This window comes from Cupressus sempervirens, chromosome 1 (assembly GCF_028749045.1).
Source record: "Cupressus sempervirens isolate cs-2001-9-10 chromosome 1, ASM2874904v1, whole genome shotgun sequence".
Lineage (NCBI taxonomy): Eukaryota > Viridiplantae > Streptophyta > Pinopsida > Cupressales > Cupressaceae > Cupressus > Cupressus sempervirens.
Genome location: NC_143118.1, coordinates 845,532,937 through 845,543,956, shown reverse-complemented (window position 1 = coordinate 845,543,956; position 11,020 = coordinate 845,532,937). Strand labels below are relative to the sequence as shown.

The following is an 11,020-nucleotide window of genomic DNA, read 5'->3' as shown; positions in this document are numbered from 1 at the left end:
AATCTTTCACCAACTATAAGTTATTTAGTTCCTCTAGTTTGTTGTGTAGATTCCAAAAGGTTTAGTAGAGAGTGGAAAAGGTTATCAAAAAATATAAGACTTTAAACATTTTTTATTTTATGAATAATTGATTAAATTGTGCCACAAATAGATGCATAAAATTACATCGAAATCAATAATTGCTTGAATTGCGCCAACAAGAGATACATACAACAACATTACTAAAGAAAGCACCAAAGATGGATGAGTTAAAGCCTTAATCGTGTCTAAGAGAAAATATTGTGAGATTTTTTCAAATACCTTACAAAAATCCATAAAATAAAAGCAAACAACAAGGGTATATTCTTATTTCCTCATTAATGCTTGTTAGGTTAAAATGTGATTCATTGTATCGTCATTCCTCGTGAATCCCATTTTTTAGTTTCCCAACTTTTTTTCTCCACTCGGTTGGGGATATTGATGTGTGAAGTAATGACAAAGATCCTAAATAATGTTGTGGTTTTTATTTGGGAAATCTTGGTCTCTTGAAATGTGGCAATTTATTGTACTTTCTTGATAGTTGATGATAAGATCATATATGATTGTAGTGAATTAGGGCGATGCTTTCAAACATAAATATTAGTTCATGTAACTTGAAACTTTTTACATATTGGTTGGTACAAATCAATCACATTGTTAAGATTAAACATAAAAATATATTTTAAATTTAGTATAAATAAGAAAGGAGTGAGGTTGTATTTGTAGTTGTAACCTAATCCAAAAAAATAGAATTGTAGATGAAGTCATCTACAATGGATAATAATATAGAAATTAGATTGAAAACATTTTAAACTAAGTAAATATGACCTCAAATAATGTTAATTTCAAGTTGGAAATTAGCAAGTATATCATAAACAACTAATTAATAAATTACAAGTTAGCTTTGTTGCAACTCATCCTTTTGATGTTGTTGCTTTTGGCTTAGCCCATGTCTCTCCATGTGGAAATTTTGCGGCATATTTACTTATGTTGGAATCACAGATGGCGGTTTCATTGGTTGAGGAGGGGTGGATCCATGTTACTGGAAAATATCATAAGAAGCCCCCTCCTCATTTCAACATGAATCTTCGCTTGCAAATGAAGGTCCCTGAGGCAAAGGAAAATTCTAGTGTTTTCCTTGTTTTATTTAGTTTAAGATTTCTTTCCATAGGGTTAGATTTAGACTTCATTCTTTCATTTTTTATCTACCAGTCTCCTTTGGCCCTTTTTTGCAGGGCTCCTCTTTGACCCTTTTTTTAGGTTGTTGCATTATCTTAGTAGCTAGTCTTTTTAATTATGCTTAGTTGAATAAGACTTAGATGAGAATTTGTAAAGGGTTTTGTGACCCCTTCAAAACTTTTTTTTACCATTAATCAAAAACTAATTAAAAAATACTTCAAGTATTATGACCTCCAATGACTTGAAATTTATAATTAGCAAATATATCATAAATTATAAATTATACTGATTGTGAGGAATTATTTTGCACATTATTTCAAATTGTGATATCAAGATTACATGCTATAAGAATTACATGATTGAATCTTGATCAAAAATCACCACTAAATACGTTATATGTTAATATATTAAAAAGTATGTAGCCTAAAAATATATATAATTTCTATAAAAAAATATTAATATCACTAATTATTTTTACAACTCATTTACTTTAATAATCAAAATAAAGAGTCCAAATATTTTAAATTTCTTTTCTTTTGTATTTTGACAAAGTGACCTTAAAGTAAGGCACATAATGTGGTCAATAGCTTGCAACCCAAAGTATCTTTTTATTTTTAATTAATTAAGTTTATATTCCAATGAACATAAGAAATAGATCCGAAAATAAATGAAAAGGACCAAACATTTAGTAAAAACAAAATCAATGAAAAGGACCAAACATTTAACAAAAATAAAATCAATTGCTCCTATTTATGGGAGAATAACCTAAACAATTACAAAAAATATAAATAAGTAGAATTTCTTTTGACAAGTAAAATTGTGATATTGCTATCATGATTAGAATAAAACACTTATCACACATTGAATTTAAATGATAGTCAAAGAAATGAATCATGTCAACTTCCCTCTACTCCAACTCAAGAACACATTTAACTAAACTTCTCTCTACTCCAACTCAAAACACATTTAAGTAAAGAAAAAAAATAGTATATATGGGTTAGGACTTAGGCTGCAACAAAATTATCCGACTTTAGAATTAGGGGTCCTGGTTGTGATGGGGCCACCCTTAAACATATTTTATTTTACCAATAATTGATTAAATTGTGCCACAAATAGATGCATAAAATGACATCAAAATTCAATAATTGCTTGAATTGTGCCAAAAATAGATACATATAACAATATTACTAAAGAAATCACCAAAGATGGAAGAGTTAAAGCCTTAATCATTTCCAAGAGAAAATATTGTGAGACTTTTTCAAATACCTTACAAAAATCCATAAAATAAGAACAAACAAAAATGGTATTTTCTAATCTCCTCATTAATGCTTGTTAGGTTAAAATGTGATTCATTGTATGGCCATTCCTAGTGAATCCCACTTTTTAGTTTCCCAACTTTTTTCCTTCACTCGGTTGGGGATATTGATGTGTGAAGTAATGAGAAAGATCCTAAATTATGGTGTGGTTTTTATTTGGGACATCTTGGTCTCTTGAAATGTGGCAATTGATTTTATTGTCTTGATAGTTGATGATAAAATCATATATGAATGTAGTGAATTAGGGCGATGCTTTTAAAAATAAATATTAGTTCATGTAATTTGAAACTTTTTACATATTGGTTGGTGCAAATCAATCACATTGTTAAGATTAAACATGAAAACATATTTTAAATTTAGTATAAATAAGAAAGGAGTGATCTTAAAGTAAGGTGACCAAATGATAATATCTTATAGTGAAATAAAATTAAGATTATTATTATATTTTATATAAAAATATATTTAATAAATTAATTGTTATAATTAAATGATATTACTAATTATTACATTACAATTATTAACTCACTAATATAATTTGACATTATAATTTAGAATATAATTTACATTATAAAAATAATAATTAGAATAATAAAATTAATATATTAAATACCTATATTAAATATAATTAAATTTATTCTTCTTGGGCACAATTACTACATGTCTATGAAAAGAACGTTGGGCACATTTAAGGAGCATTGATTACAATTTATTCAACTTGTTCTTTATATTTATATTAGCACTATAATTTTGCAACATCTTTTTGTAGCTTGGGAGAAAAATATATGCAATATTTCTTCTAAGTAGTTCAATTGTTAGTTCCTACCAAGGCAAGAATACTTATGCATTCATGTCAATCCAAATATGACATTAACACTAACCAATCAAATCCAAGAATTTAAAAGATTATATGAGATTTCAAATGTTTATATCTTTTTCTAATTTTTCAGTATTGTATAATTCATATTTTTCATCCATTCTATTGGTCCATATTATTTTTGGTGGGGGAGAAAATTAATTTTCTTCAACAAAAAATACAAATATTTTCTAACAACTTCATCTTGCATTAATGAATGTATTAATTTTAACTTTATCTTTTTTACATTTGTGACAAGTTGATAAGATTTTATTTTTTCAAATCATTTTATCTTCCACCTCACACAACATGTCTAATCAATATTAATTATCACAATCTATTAAATATTTTTTATTTTATATTTTAAATATATTTATTATTAATTTTACATTGATGTTTATTTTTTAACTATTTGATATAACTTGTTCCTAAAACTTCATGTAATGCATAAGTTCAAATTATGCTTCTATATATAACTAATAAATATGTCTTTTTAACATAATTTCAATATGTTATATCTTTGTATTTGAATTTCTAATTTTTTTAAAACTTTGCTTTTTTAATAAAAGTGGTTAAATTATTACTATTATTTTACTTTTATAAAAATAAATTAAACAATATTATTTTTTAATTATATTTTATAATAGTGTTTGTAATATGTATAATTGATAAGTGTTACAATTTTTAAATTATAGTATTTTTTATTATAAATATTTTTTATTTAAGCAATTTATCATTTAGTTTAAATACATTTAAAACTTAAATATATATTTTAATATTAAATTAATAATTATATTTTATATCAAAAAATATACTAAAGAAATAACCACAAAATAGAAATAATTCAATTCTAAAAGATATGTAAATTACTATTAAGTTTTTATAAACTATGTATTAAAATTAAATAGTAATATTTTATTTCATATTTATTCATCGACATCAAATTTATATGTATTACATCTATTTATTATTTATAAATGTACATATTAAATTATATAGATATTATTTCATAATTAAAAATTACTTAATTTTATTAAAAAATTGGAAATACATATTACTTAAAAATTATAAATGTACATATTTATTAAAAATTACTTAATTTTATAAATGTACATATTAAATTATATAGATATTATTTCATAATTAAATGGTAAACCTTCTCTAATTGTGTAAAATTAAACAATTAGTTTTACTTATAAAATATTTTTATATTTCAATACATTCTATTTTTTCTTATAGAAATGTGAGTTTTAATATAAAAATTAAATTCTTAGTTTTATTAATTAAAATATAATATTTTTTTATTAATTAAAATATAATATATTTTAATTCTTTATTATAACCATGATTTTATTTTGACTATTTGTTTTATTAAGAAAAATAATTATATTTAATTCTCTCTCTCACACACAACTTATGTTGGTATCACTCTATCTTACTATTTTCTCTCTTCCTCTTCCTCCTTTATATTATCTATCCTTTTTTCCTTTGCATATATGTTTATGTTGTTATTGTTGTATACTATTATTTATCTCTATCTATATCTTTACCCTAGTTTTTGTCCAGTGCTAATGATTGAAAATAGTGTGAGTTCCATTTGGTAATCAAGATGAGAATAATACATAGTTGGGGGAGTTATTCCAACTACTTATGGTTGTCTAGTAGCATGCATAGTATGCTTAAACATATAATGTGATACTCCAAATGCTTCATCACTTCTTCAAGTACTATAATTCAAATATTGGTATGGATATCTTTCCTCATTGCACACAATTTAAGTTGTCAACTTAGAAGGTGCAAATTTGTCTAAAGCATATGTATTGATCATAGTATGATATTAAGTACTTAGTGCCATATTGGGAACTTTGGCCTCTTATTCTTGGGCTTAAATGCTAAAAGATATAATAATATAGCATGAAAACTTAACAAAAAAATATGAGCCATCCTATCAGATCACAAGTGCATTTCTAGGACGAGAATTTAACAACTAAAGATGAGCAATCCTATCATATCACAAGTGCATTTCTAGGCAAAAATCAATGCATTCATAATGTTAATTTAGATTCGCACTCATCTACACCTCTACAACCATTATGAGTTAGGCAGGAAAAATGATGCATATGCGTCTCTATTTGTAATTATGTACCTTGTTTGCTCTTACCATTATTAATTAGTCCAGTGAGTGAGGCGAAGCACCCATTAAACATGAATATCTTCTTGCTCTTTCCAATGCTCAGCCCAAGTATGTAGTTAAAGCTATTTCCCTTGTACATTTTAATTTGAGGGTGACAGAATTTATTAAGCATACTTCAGCTGGTACTGAGTTTTAGTTCATGGCGAGATAAGTCGTTCAACGTGCATATGTGTTATATAAGGAACTCCATGGTTTAGAAGAAGGGTTTCATTTTTTTGTCTTTATACTCTAGAAAGCTATTTCAAGTATTGTCATTGACAACATGACCTTAAAGTAAGACACATAACGTGGTGATAGCTTGCAACCCAAAGTATCTATTTATTTTTAATTAATAAAGTTTATATTCCAACGGACATAAGAAATAGATCCCAAAATAAATGAGAAGGGCCAAACATTTAGCAAAAACAAAATCAATGAAAAGGATCAAACATTTATAAACAACGGGGTGCTTAAATGAAAAGGACCAAACATTTAACAAAAACAAAATCAATTGCTCTTATTTATGGGAGAATAACCTAAACAATTACCCAAAAAAAAAAAAGAAGGTAGAATTGTTTTTGGCCAAGTAAAATTGGGATATTGCTATCATGATTAGAATGAAACACTTATCACGCATTGAATTTAAATTATAGTCAAAGAAATGAATCATGTCAACTTCCCTCATCTCCATCTCAAAAATACATTTAACTTTCCCTCTACTCCAACTCAAAACACATTTAACTAAAGAAAAACAATAGTAAATATGGGTTAGAAATTAGGCTGTGACAAAATTATCTGAATTTAGAATTAGGGGCCATGGGTGTGACGTGGCCACCCTTAAACATCACACAGTAATAAAAAATAATAGTGTGTGATGTTTAAGCTCTATGTGAAGACCAAAAACGTCTAGCAAGTCACGATTCAGACTGGTCAAAAGGGCCCAAGCGGCTTTTTGAGTATTTCATTCGGCAGGTTGAAGGGAAGCGTAATGTGGGCCGGGGCTGCGAGAATGCAGGAAGGGGCCGAAAACAATGACATTACGAAGAAAACTAATGGCGGAGGAGGATTCAAGGACGAGCATTTTTTGGGATTGGCGGGACTGAAGAGGGAGTTGGGCTTCGTTGAAATGACGTGCGGCTGCACCTGCGCCAAATACGGAGACGCGGTGGCCCGCCTGAGAATTGGCAAAGACGGCACTTTTGATATCGTCGGCTGCGAGTGTTCACCCGGCGGCTGCTGCGACGAGGGCACCATGAAACCGCCCGCTTTCGAGAAACACGCCGGAAACCGCTCGAAGAATTGGAAGAACAACATCTGGGTCCTCCGCCACAACAAGAAACTGCCCCTCTGCAAGACTGAGCTTTTAGGGTACTACAAAAACATGAGGGGCCAGGGTTCGAAGCCCAGGATCGCTCATAGGGATGAATTCGTCCGCTGCGCCGCCTGCGGGAAGGAGCGCCGATTCAAGCGCCGCAATAGGGAAGAATGCAGAGCTTACCATTTGGCTGTCGCTGATCCCAATTGGGTTTGTTCTGGTTTTGCTTATGAGCGAATTGGGTGCAAATTGGAGGAAGAAAGGGCGGCAAGTCGAAAGGCATACAGGGGATGCAGCAAGGTTCCTGGCTGTGATGGCTGCCCTTTCTGCGTCTGCTTGGGTTGTGAAATCTGTCTCTTCAGGGACTGCAAATGCCGCTCTTGCACTGATTTTTATTCCTTCAATGCCTGACTCATGAGAATTGAAGATTTCGCAGGGAAAAAATGTGTTTCTGTATGATTACCTTGTTTTTGGCATCAATCATTTTAATACCAGTAACCAGATACCGCCCTCTCTTTACAGCCATTTCTCTTTCGTTCTGTGAATTTACAGCCTTTTTTAATTGACATCTTAGTTCGTGGATTTCTGTAATCGATTACAATAGATGCGCTGCCGAGCAGAGCTGACTTTTAGCGATATTATTCTTCGAAACGTATCCAGTTGTCTTATTTGTTTTAAAGATTGTTTTGTATGGAGAAGATTGGGACTTCATTCAAAGCTCGTGATGACACCTAGATTTTTACTGGAAATTTCACTGTTTGTATTCCGTTGTTTTTTAATTAAAAATTCGAGATTTAATGTTGCTTGGTATGACCGGAAACATCGAGTAACATTGCCGTTGTTCTGTAGCTATCAACGAGCTGTCTGAGGGTCGATCTCGCGACCGATTGGATTTTTCCATTGAAGCGTATTTAAGTATTACTTCTGAAGTAATAGTGTTGCATTTATTTTTTAAAGAGAACCTTTCTACGCTATAAATAAGTTCTCTTCAGCTTCCCTTTAAAGGAATAATTGCAAATTATGGTGGAATCATGGAGTGTAACTGCAAATTAGTGTATGAATTATAAATTGACGCTGGATTATAAAATGAGATTGGAAATGTTTGATTTAAATAAATTATATGCTGTTGAATCTTAAAGTACAATACAGAATTCGGAGAATATAAAAATCCACTATGTTTGAGTGAGAGAACAGTGTTTTTCCTGCAACGTGGAGATCGAATATTTTTTATTGAGATGGCCGTGTTTCTCCTGGAATGTGGAGATGGAAGATTCTAGCTTGAGAGAACAGTGATTTTCCTGTAGTCACCAAATCTCCATTTTTGAATAGTATAGATTGTTGAAATACCTGCCTACTTACTTTGATGTGAATTTGTAGTTTATGCACCAATCCGTAGGCTATGAAGTTTTGCAAGATTTCTTTGGGAATTGTTAATTTTTGTTGTCTTCCAACTTCTCAATTAAAAACTGGCTCCTCCGATATACTCAAAACAGCCCACATGTTACAAAGTAATAATTCTTTTTGGTTTTGGACAAATATATGTCATGAAATGAACTGTGACCCTTTGTTTTATTAACCTACTCCCTATGAAGGTCGTCTTGTAGAGATTTTTTTAATACTAAATTACACTTCAGTAACATCGTGTAGAAGACATACAATGGGATCCAAAAACAACAATAAGAAACAATATGAATTGAAAATACTTAAAATCCTTCAATTTTCTATTCTAAATTAGTACCACTAGATTACTTAAGAAAATATAACCAGCATTGTATGAGGATCGTGCTTGAGCCCAATTCATTGTATAGACCGAGCTTTCGAGTTTCTGTAGTGGTCAGATAATTATTATGTTTTAAAAGCCTGCAATTTAAATATTTGCACACCTGCAAATACTGTACTTGTGTTCAAATTCAAAAAATATTCACAGCATTTATTCGTTAAATCAGTGAAGTAATTTACCTACTTGTTCGGGTTCAATTGTTTTCCTGGGGATAAGGGTATTTGGGATGAGAAAATTTAGTTACTAGTCTCGTAGCCCTTGTAATGTAAGCGGTCATGTCTCATGATGGAGACGTATAAAGATTCGAACACTAGATCGCTGGAGACGGTTTGGCCAACTCCTTAGAATCTCATGGGATTCGAACTCTAGACCAAAAGCCCAAGGATAATTCAGATGGTTCCGCCCTCAACGCGCTAACTTTTGGTTTTTTTTTGCTAATGGGTTCTCGAGAGACTCGAGCCTGCAACGTGATGACGATTGTTTTCATTTTCTTTTGATTTTGGGTCGGTGGTGAAGATTGGATAGATGTATTAAAATATTTTTTTCGCTTCGCACGGACGTCGCGAATGTGATGTCAAGGGGTTTCATTCTTTTTCTATACACTTTCGTTTTCTATATCATGTTTCCGAAGTTTTTTGTTTATTACTTAAAAATAACCTCCTTTTACACAGTTGTTATACACGAGGCAGCACCACACCAATTGCAATTTGTGCGGCGAATTTTTAGGAAACAATTTTATATTATACATATTACAAAATATAGTACATTTACTAATTTTATTGATATAAAATAAATAAAATATAATTTTTAAAATAGTATAAATTAAATAGTAACCTAAGACCTCCTTTGTGTTGCCCACTCTTGCCTCAAATACATTATGATATTGTTTTAATTATTTTTTTACATTATATCTTATTTAATATAATATTTTTGATAGCTTTTTGTTTTTCTTCAACTTAATGTTAAAAAAAAAAAAAAAAAAATTAAATACTTCATCCATTAGAACTATATATTAGAATACTTATTTTTCTCCCATTTAATTCATGCCAATAAAAACTTTCTACGATATTTCCTAACCCATTATAGTATAGGACTATATTTTCTAAAAAATAACTATAAGCACACTAAAAAAAACACAACTCATTACTATATATATATATATATATATATATATCATCAATTCCTCAACCATATATTATAGTGAAAACACTCAAATTTGAGATTCGCTAGTTCCTAAAGAGTAAACTTTTTAATTTATACTCTTTAATATTATAATTTTTTACTCTTTAAAAAGAATACTTATTTTTTATATATTATTTTGATCTTTTTATTAAAATGAAATTTTAGTAATAGAAAATTAAGATAAATACAGTTTTAATTATGTTATTTTTGAAAAAATATTATATATTGATAGATTAAAAAGAAGAGTTACAAAATATCATGGGGACGCGAGGCCTCAACCCCAAAGTATTAAGTGGAAACCAAAAGGTATATCATAGAGAGCCAATAAAAGACAAAGCTTGAAATATACAAAAAGAAGAGGCTTAAGAGAGAATATCTCTACAATCTTCCATCCAAGAAGTCCAACCAACAATGCCCTCCATCTAAACTTTTTTTCTTTCCAAAATTTGAGTGAAGAGCTTGAGTTTGTCAAAATACAACCCTCTAGTCTTACTGATCTCTTTAATCAACTTCTTGAGTGCCTCATCAAAGGCATGTTGATTTGGGGCAATGTTGTCCCACTCGTATCCATTCTTTATTTCGTATATAAACATGGTAGTGTGGCCATCGTGAAGGAAATGTAACAACTTCTCCCTCTCCAACCTCATAATACAACAGACTTGAGAAGTGATTTAAAAAAATATAAGTTTTCGATGAAAACCAGTAAGTAATCTACCATTGCCTTGAAATTTATCCTCATTTCTAAATTTCCAAATAAACCAAAGGATGTAGGAAGAAAGGATTTGCTATAACGAATTAGCATCTTTTTTAAGATTCTGAATATAACCAGTAATAATATGAAAAGTAGAAACATGTTTAGAGATAACGATACCAAAGAGCAACCAAATCTCTCTAGCAAAAGTACAATCAAAGAACATGTCTCAAAGAATCAGGCAAGTTACACAATAGGAATGGGTCAATATCACCATTATGAGATCTAATAGGGAGCCTGTCAAGCATGAGCTACCACTTGAAACATTTGTTTTTCAGGGGGATGGGGGACTTCCAGAAATACATAAGGATATTTTTCCATTGTGAGGGATCGAGATCAAGATATGAGATGGAATTAAAACGATCTAAGATGGAGAAGTCATGATTAAGAGTTTTGTAAATGTCTTTAGCTTTAACTTTAGGAAGGAGAGAACCATCATTCCATCGGAAAGAC

The 11,020-nt window shown here is 30.0% G+C and overlaps 1 pseudogene; it reads left to right on the top strand.

The window, feature by feature from the left end:
* Window positions 1-6,478: 6,478 nt before the first annotated feature.
* Window positions 6,479-7,507, top strand: LOC149580483 (protein ULTRAPETALA 1 pseudogene; annotated as a pseudogene).
* Window positions 7,508-11,020: the final 3,513 nt, after the last annotated feature.